Source organism: Amphimedon queenslandica, unplaced genomic scaffold, assembly GCF_000090795.2.
Source record: "Amphimedon queenslandica unplaced genomic scaffold, v1.1 AMPQUscaffold_12890, whole genome shotgun sequence".
Lineage (NCBI taxonomy): Eukaryota > Metazoa > Porifera > Demospongiae > Haplosclerida > Niphatidae > Amphimedon > Amphimedon queenslandica.
The window spans coordinates 42,732-51,498 of record NW_003546874.1 but is presented as its reverse complement, the minus strand read 5'-3'; the positions used below and the strand labels follow the sequence as shown (position 1 = coordinate 51,498).

The window sequence follows — 8,767 nt, the reverse complement described above, 5'->3', positions numbered from 1 at the left end:
ATGATTGCAGGATTATTTATATGGAGGATGTGTGGTTATTAAATGTTATTATATTACAGTTAATTAAATAGACCAGGCAGTTACCACAAGGTGAGAAAAGCAAAGAGACTGCTAATGAATCAGAGACTGCTAATGAATCAGAGACTGCTAATGAATCAGAGACTGCTAGAGTATCTCAGAGTGTTGTACAGGAAAATGGTTAGCACAGCACATAGCAATTGCTATTAAATATTTTGTGTCATGATCATAGGAGTGAGAAGTAAAGAGACAGGAGAGGGGAAGAAACTAAACACTGCTGGATCAAGGAGGACTTTGAATAAGAGTGGTCACTTTGATGGACATGGTAATTAAAGCTGTTATAAGTACCTGTATTATAACAATGAGCAGGTGATAAGAGACCTTTGATATCAACCAATGCAGCATGCAATGCCCTAGTGAAGCCAGTTAAAGTTACACGGACAAGACAATCAAGCAAAGAAATGACCCCTTTAGATACTTGCCCCAAGGACATCTGTTTGATGAGAAGAAATAATCCGAATTCAACATGGGTCTTATGTGAAAAATGTTCTTAGTGGGTGCATATTCGATGTGCTGGTTTAACAAAACACAAGGCTTCAAAGGAAGGATTCAAATACTTTTGTCCAAAATGCAAACATTAATAATGATTATACAGACTAAGTACCATAATAATGTATTATAAATTTGGGTTTATTAAAATTTAATTATGTATCAATGTATAAAGGAACACAATTAGCTAGAACATAGATGTGAGTATCTTTTAGTGATATATGCTCATCAATACTTACACCCCTTTACTGGAGTATGTTTGCTGCTTGAAGGGAGGGTAGGATCCACATCCCAGGTGAATACCAGTACATATGCCTTCCTTAGTCTCAAGTAGCAAGACTCTACCTCTTTTTGACTTCAAGAAGGGGTGGAGAGACTGGCTAAGTGATCGTGAGACTATTGGTCTGGCCCCGCCTCACTACATGATACCTTACTGTAATGGTCTAAATTTTACATGCATAGTTTTAATTATAGCTATTATAACCACAATGTGCTCTTAATGTGTAGCCTGGGTTACAATACCTTTGTAGGGTCATCAACCACTTTGGCTTTGCATTTCAATCATAAACCATGAAATAAAAAAGTAATTAATTTGACTACATAACAAACAACACTCTTAAGATTTTATAAATTTCAAAAGTAGCTAGCTTTTTTCAGACTAATTAATTAAATATTTCTAAGATTCCTTCAATCTTACTTCTATTGAAATTATGATAATAATACCATTGATATAATACCAAAGACTAGACCTTTTTTGGTAAAAGTGTGAATTTAATTAGTTTAATGCTAATTAGAACTCTTGATAATAGTTGCTTGTGTAAAATCTCGTGGAATGTATCCTCATAAGCACAGGAGGGGAACAGTGTTTTGTTAAATTGCTACAGTATGACTTGGCAAACTTGTTCTAATTAATGGACAGTCTGCAATAAAAGCTCAGGACAGGTGGTAAATGCAATTAATATAAATGTGTATTAATTAATGAACCTCTAAAATAAAGTAACTTTAATATTCAGCACAGTATTATTGGGTCCCAAGGTGTCAAAATAGACAGGTTTCACTGTAATAACAAAGTAAGACTTTGCTTAAAACCCTAGCATACACTGAACCCAAAACCATCAAAACCTTTAAAACCTCAAAACTCATGCCCTCAATACCAGTGTACAGTACTCACAGTCCTTCAAAACCATCAAAACCATCAAAACCTCAAAACCCATACCCTCAATACCAGTGTATGCTACCCATAATCCTTCAAAACCTTCAAAACCATCAAAACCTCAAAACCAATACCCTCAATACCAGTGTACACTACACATAATCCTTCAAAACCTTCAAAACCATCAAAACCTCAAAACCCATACCCTCAATACCAGTGTATGCTACCCATAATCCTTCAAAACCATCAAAACCATCAAAACCTCAAAACCCATACTCTCAATACCAGTGTACGGTACTCACCATAGTAAAATCCATATTTGAGGAACCTATATTAAATGAAATATTTATCTTGCAAATGTTAAAGGCAACCTTCCTATAGGCTTTCTAGTTTTTCAAAGAATCAATTTATTAATAACTGCAATAATTTCAATGATTTTTGGGACACCCAGATCTAATATGCCCTTAAAACTTGCTCTGCATGTTCAAAACCTTGCAAACCAACAAAACTTGGTTTTCACTATTTTATTTCAACTTTTTCTTCCCTATAACTTGCCATGTCTATTTATTTAATAAACCAAGAGGTTAATAAGTGTTCCCGGGAGGTTAATAGGTGTTCCCGGGAGGTATCTAATAGATTTAGAAACCTGGTATTCTGCAATCTGATTGGTCAATTACAACTAGGCATGATAGAAATATATTTATACATATATTTATTTGTATGTCCACACCTATTATTAACATTATTATTATTATTATTATTATTAGTATTAACCTCCCGGGAACACTTATTAACCTCTTGGTTTATTAAATAAAATAAGCGAAACCTGGCACTCTACGCTTGTGCTCTTCAGTATTAGTCCATTTGTCAAGCTTGGTTGATTCTTTACTGGCCTAGCCTTTTAGATAATGTTGCATGTCCAGCTATTGCAATGGGACTTCCGGTCGCATTAATTTAATGATATTCATTGGAATTACCATAGCAACGGCAGCTCAGCAATGGTAGATTGATAGGAAGCTTCACTACAAAGCCTGCTAACGTCTTTCTGGTTCATGGATGGGACTTCACTAGATACTTGGAGCTTCTTGAATGCTACTTAATGCAATTGGTTATGGTAGTTTTTTCATATTCTATTGTTAAAGTGGCAGGCGTGGCGCAAGAAGACTCATCCACTAACAAAAGGCCTTCTTGTTATTACTTTAAAAGGATCTAGAGACATGATTTGCTTGTATAGCTGTTAAGCACTCTTAGTTTTACTTTATTATTCCCGTGAGAAGAGAAAAGCACTTGTTCACTCTTGTTGCTGCACCCGTTATCACTGAGATGACTAAAATTATTTCACCTTTAGAAGACTAAAGTACCGAACAAAGTTTTGAATTTCTTTATCTTTTTTGCATGATTGGGCAGTAAAAATGTTGTACTTTCACAAAATAAGTGCGCAATTTGTCAAAAATTGTTTGAAATTTAGATATAACCATTCAAAAAGTAAAAAATTATCATACATACATAAAGGATGACAAAATGGCGGCACTGACTGCCACATCTTTAATCTGCAAATGTTCCACACAAAGTTACTCCAAGTGCTGTCATATTTAGCAGGAACACAGGTATAATTATGGAGAACAGCTACTGAAGTGCACAAATTGATGAGACTTATTCTGAAGAAAGATATAGCCTAGTAAATGGAAATGTCCATTCCTGCCCTGTATAAAGTCAACCAGTAGTATACGGAGATAATTGCTCAGTATACTAATCCGCGTCCACTCATTGCTGGACATGGTATATATGTCAACTGTGGTCTTATTATCAGCAGCTGGTAGTTGTTTTCAAATGTTATGATAGAAGTTGGTTATACACCTCGGTATCGGTTTCTGTGGTATTTACTGCTAACCTTGCAACTGCGTCGCTCGGTTAATAAATACCATAGAAACCTCTACCTCGGTGTATAACCTATACTTCTATCATGCCTAGTTGTAATTGACCAATCAGATTGTAGAACACCAGGTTTCTAAATCTATTACCTTGCTTTGCAGGTTGCTTGACCTTGCAAACTCGTAATCACGTGACTTTCCCCATACTAATAATACATGTCACGTGAGCAGGAAGTAAGAAAATTGGGTCAAGCAACCTACAAAGCACGGTAGATACCCCCGTAAGTAAAATTTAATATTAACAAAATAATAATAATAATAATAATTATTATTATGAACTTAACAGTATAAGACAAACATAGGCAGAGACGAGAGAAAAATGACAGAGGGTACTGAAGGACAGCAACAACTAATACTGCACAGCAAGCCTTATTATTATTATTATTATTATTATTATTAGAATTTACAGGACTTAGACAGAATAAAGAGAATGAGAGAAACAGACAGCAGAGATGTCAACGGAGGGAAGAATAAAGGCCTGAAGGAATGTCATGACAGCCCATTGTTCTGACGCCCATTCCCAGATAAAAAAATTATATCAGACTCAAAAGTATTAATTAAGAGGGAGGGGTAAAAGAAGTGGGTAGAGGACAACAACATACTATTAGAAACAGCATGAAAAGTGTGTTTAGTTACAGCAATTTAGTCTTAGAAGTATCTATGTTTACAATTCAAAGCACTATGCTGATATGCTCATACAGCACTAAGTAACAGCAGTGTGGTATCTCAAGTTGTTTTGCGATCGTCCAACGGCAGAAAGGGGGTCCAAAGATTGATGGCGAGGGGTCCAAGGGAGTCCAAACACAGTGTCCAAGCGCTCAGGGAGTATACGGACCGGGGGTCCAACTACTCGCGAGCGCTTAGACCCCCGGTCCAAAAAGAAGGGGGGGGGTCCAACCATAGATTTTATAACTACGTAACATCAAGAGTACATAATATATAAAGAGAGTATCGAACGGCCCCTATAGAAGACTGCTGCATGACGGCGTATTTGCTCAAAGTCACAATCCGTTATACGTCCGTATATTTATTATTTCCAATTAATATTGTCACGTGATTTGACGAAGTCGCGCGAAACGTAGCCTAAGGTCCGAATGGCTGAAAATACAGCTCCTACTATTACTCCTACTACAACTCCAAGCTGTTCAAAGAGGAAGAACAAAGATGAAGGATGTAATAAAAGAACTAAGTTACTTAAGAAAGATGAGAGGAGTGCATTGTTAGAGTCCATTAAAATAATCCCTGTTGAAGAGCTTGCAGAGAAGGTGCTCATTGCTATGGAGGCTGAACACGGTGAGTACTTGCTCCAAACTGAAAGTCAGAAAAGCCTTTTAAAAGACCTTTGTAGTAATACTGCTCTATTTCACTCACTGCTGGAGCATCTCAGGGCAACATTTGTTTTACTATATGAAACTTATGGTAAAGGAAAAGAAAAGTATCTGAGATTCCAATTGGCCTGGCATAACTACAGTAGCATTTTCTTATTGCCAAATGATATTTCCATTGAAACTGTGGTGCAATCACCAACAGAAGAAATGACCCGTATTCAGGCACAGTGGATGACATTTCGTCAAGCTAGTCAGACTTCCGACCTCTGCAATAAATTGATGATTATTCTCTCTTCTTCTCTGTACACATGTCTACTAAGTCACAGCACATTAACACGCAGTGTTCCTCATGCTCCTGTCTCACAGCAAACCAAGGATCATGATGATGTCTATTACCGCTTTGGTGGAGCAGCAATATGTGAGATGCTTCACCTGAGATATAAGACACTTAAAACTACTTGCCAAACTCATAAAAGAGAACAAATTGCTATGGAAATAGATATCCTCCAAGCAATAAACACACATGAAAAGTCAGCCATGCCTGTCTATCTTCAGTACCGAGACAAAGGAAATATGTATGTCCCACACTCTGATTTCATTCCTTTTTTTCGAGATGTGGATGATGTTGTGAAGAGTTTTGTATCACAAAATGGATTAGAGGAACATGGAGATGAGATTGTTAAGGTGAGTTACTACATATATAAGGTCATGCGTGTCTAGCTACATGTATAATTATGATAGATGGCTCATTCCTTGCTTACAAGGACAACTACTCTGAAGGAAACTTTTAGTAAAGTATTGAAAAAGCGGTTACTGTCAAAGTATGAAATTCTAGGAGATTCTGAGGACATTGTGTATAGTGATCTCACTCGAAAATTGTGCAACACTAGAATTGAGGAATTTGTGTCATTCATCAGCATTTTGGGACTGACTTTAAAAGGTTCATGATCATCACCTAAACATAAATTTTTAAATTTCATTTTTCATAAAACTGTATGTGTAATACCACATGTAATGGGATAAACTCCAAAATGACCATGAGTTGCCTTAAGAGTTGTTAAATTTACAGATGCGCCATCACAAACCAGCAGAAGAGTCTTAAGCCCATGCAAGTGAAACAGTTTAACTGTTTGCATGACACATGAATAAATAAATTTGCTTTCAAGTGTCTTCGAGCTTGTAAAATAAGGACCGATGATGTCAAAATCTCCTATACATGTAAAAACATAATTTAAAAAAATATTCCTATAACAAATCCAGAAAAGTACTACTAAATGTTCAGAAAAATTAGTAAAATACCTGTCAGATCTCTCCATAAAAACTGTAGTATGTATGATGTTTGCTGAACTTTACTTTCATTAGAAAGTAGCTGGTATATATCAGAAAGAGATGACTGTTCAGCATGTGTCATGCACAATCCAATGATGGTCTGACTTCTGGAATTCCAGATCAGCCTACTGATCACCTTCACCTCATCAAAGATTAGTACACCTGCTTTCTTTGATTCCTGTCTCCCTTCTTTTCTTCTCTCTTGGCAATGGACTATAAACTGAGCTACCTGATCAGCAATACTTTCATGATTAGCTCCAGGTTGGTGTAGGAAGGCCCCTTTGTATGCTTGAAGTGTGGATCGAGAGGGAAGTTGAAGTATATTAAAAGACTTCAAGGCATCATATGCTGCAGGGCTACGCGTGAAAACTGCTAAAGCTAATAATAATAATAAAACAAGTGCATGGAAATAAAAAGTATACCAATTCTAATTGTAATTAAGCTCCATTTATTGCTTTTTTCCCCAGAATCTATTATAATGATGCACATGATGTCATTCATATAAGTATACATGCATCAGCTTACTGTTCTGGCTCTGATCTTGGGTAAACTGCCCCACTTCACTATTCTTGTCACTTTCCCAAATATCTCTCATCCTCTGAGCAACACCATGCAACTCTCCCTCAGCAAATATGTCATCTAACTCTTTCCTGCACTTATCTTCAATTACAGTCATGACATTGTTCAATTCTTCATTCTGTTCCTGACCCAAAGTGACCTTTTCAGCAAAATACTGATTGAGCTTCCGTGACATGCTATCTTTTGAAATCTTTTGGCTAGCCTTTCTCTTCATTTGACTAGTGGGTGACATATATGTCAACCTAGCTCTTGATGTAGCACACTGTCTCTTTAACTTTTTCGAAGGGCTCTCTTCACTTGTACGCCTCGCTTGCCTCTCCAAATTGCATTTCAAACGGACACATTGACGACAAAGCAATTCTTCTGACTCCCTTTTTGTTTGGCTGGAATTTCTTGGTAGTTCATACCACATTTCACAAGTGCTGGAATCAATTCGAGTAAAAGGAATCATAGTCTTACGAACACCTTTGATATCAAAGTGAATTATTGCCTGGTACTCATCATACTTCCTTACTGGAATTCCAGGGCAAAACTTAAAAGTAGTAGAGAGCGGTGACTATTTCTTGCACAGCCTCTGAACTTCTTCTAAGGGAGAATCTAGTATACTCCCAGATTCTACCTCTCTTAATAAATATGGACCATGTATTGACCATTAAGAGTGATAGATATCTTGCATCTACTAGTAGGACCAACAGGAGGATGGGGATACAACTGCTTGTGATGCAAGACTAGACACGACTGCTCGTTGTAAGTGCACCATGTGACTCCAAAAATATTTTGAGATTCTAAAAACTTAGCTATTTCTTCCAAAAAAAGGAAGGATGTTGAAAGAAGAGAGGAAAGTGGAACGGCATTGCTCGGATTCAGAGCCATCACGATTCGAATACGACGTCGATCGACGATCGAACCAGGACGCACGTGTTATGTTGTCAATAGTAACCCCGCCTATTTATCACGTGATTATAATTATTCATTGGCAGCATAATACGGACGTATAACGGATTGTGACTTTGAGCAAATACGCCGTCATGCAGCAGCTTGTATAGGGCCGTTCGATACTCTCTTTATATATTATATACTCTTGCTTTCATTTACCGTGATTTTCAGGTTGCTTGACCCAATTTTCTTACTTCCTGCTCACGTGACATGTATTATTAGTATGGGGAAAGTCACGTGATTAACAAGTTTGCAAGGTCAAGCAACCTGCAAAGCACAGTACTCTAATATCTATGGGATTTAGCTAGCTAGTTGTTGACCACACCCATAGCTTATTTTAACTCACCCAGTTGTCCGGAGTTAGGTGTTAACTGTTCCTGGAAACTATCCTTAGGGATAGACACTATGAATAATAAGTAGTTTAGCTTAATTAATGATTAATGAATAAGGGGGAAGGATGTCAAGGAGCTATGGAAGCTCACTCAGGAGCTCGCTCAGGAGGCTGAAAGCCTGAAACATCAAGAAAGGCAGCTCAGTGGATCATGGTTTTTCAAATCACGAAGTGGATGGAGTACTGGTTAGTATCTAGTAGGCTTACATGTATATACTCATTATTCAGTAGTCAATTACTGAATATATATAATCCATTACTATTAGTCGAGCTATTAGTACTTATGGTTGCTGTACAAGTTGCAGCCAGTCATTAACTGTTCATTTGATATTGTTCCTTAGTCCTTGTCCATGCATATTATGTTTTTACAGTTGAAATAATAATAATAATTATAATAATAATAATAATTATTATTATTATTATTATTGCAGTAAAGCATTTTACTGTTACTAAGAAAAATTTGTCAGAATTAGCTGATTTCCTTCTCAAGCCCTGTAGACCAATAAATGGCATCATTATGCCTGAAAATAAGTTTTTAGTCAAAATAGACAAA

At 36.8% G+C, this 8,767-nt stretch overlaps 1 long non-coding RNA gene across 1 annotated transcript; it reads left to right on the top strand.

Moving 5' to 3' along the window:
- Positions 1-244: 244 nt before the first annotated feature.
- Positions 245-595, top strand: LOC109586370 (uncharacterized). Its single transcript, XR_002186987.1, has 2 exons — positions 245-343; positions 388-595. It is a non-coding gene; the product is annotated as an uncharacterized LOC109586370 (long non-coding RNA).
- The last annotated feature ends 8,172 nt before the right edge of the window (positions 596-8,767 follow it).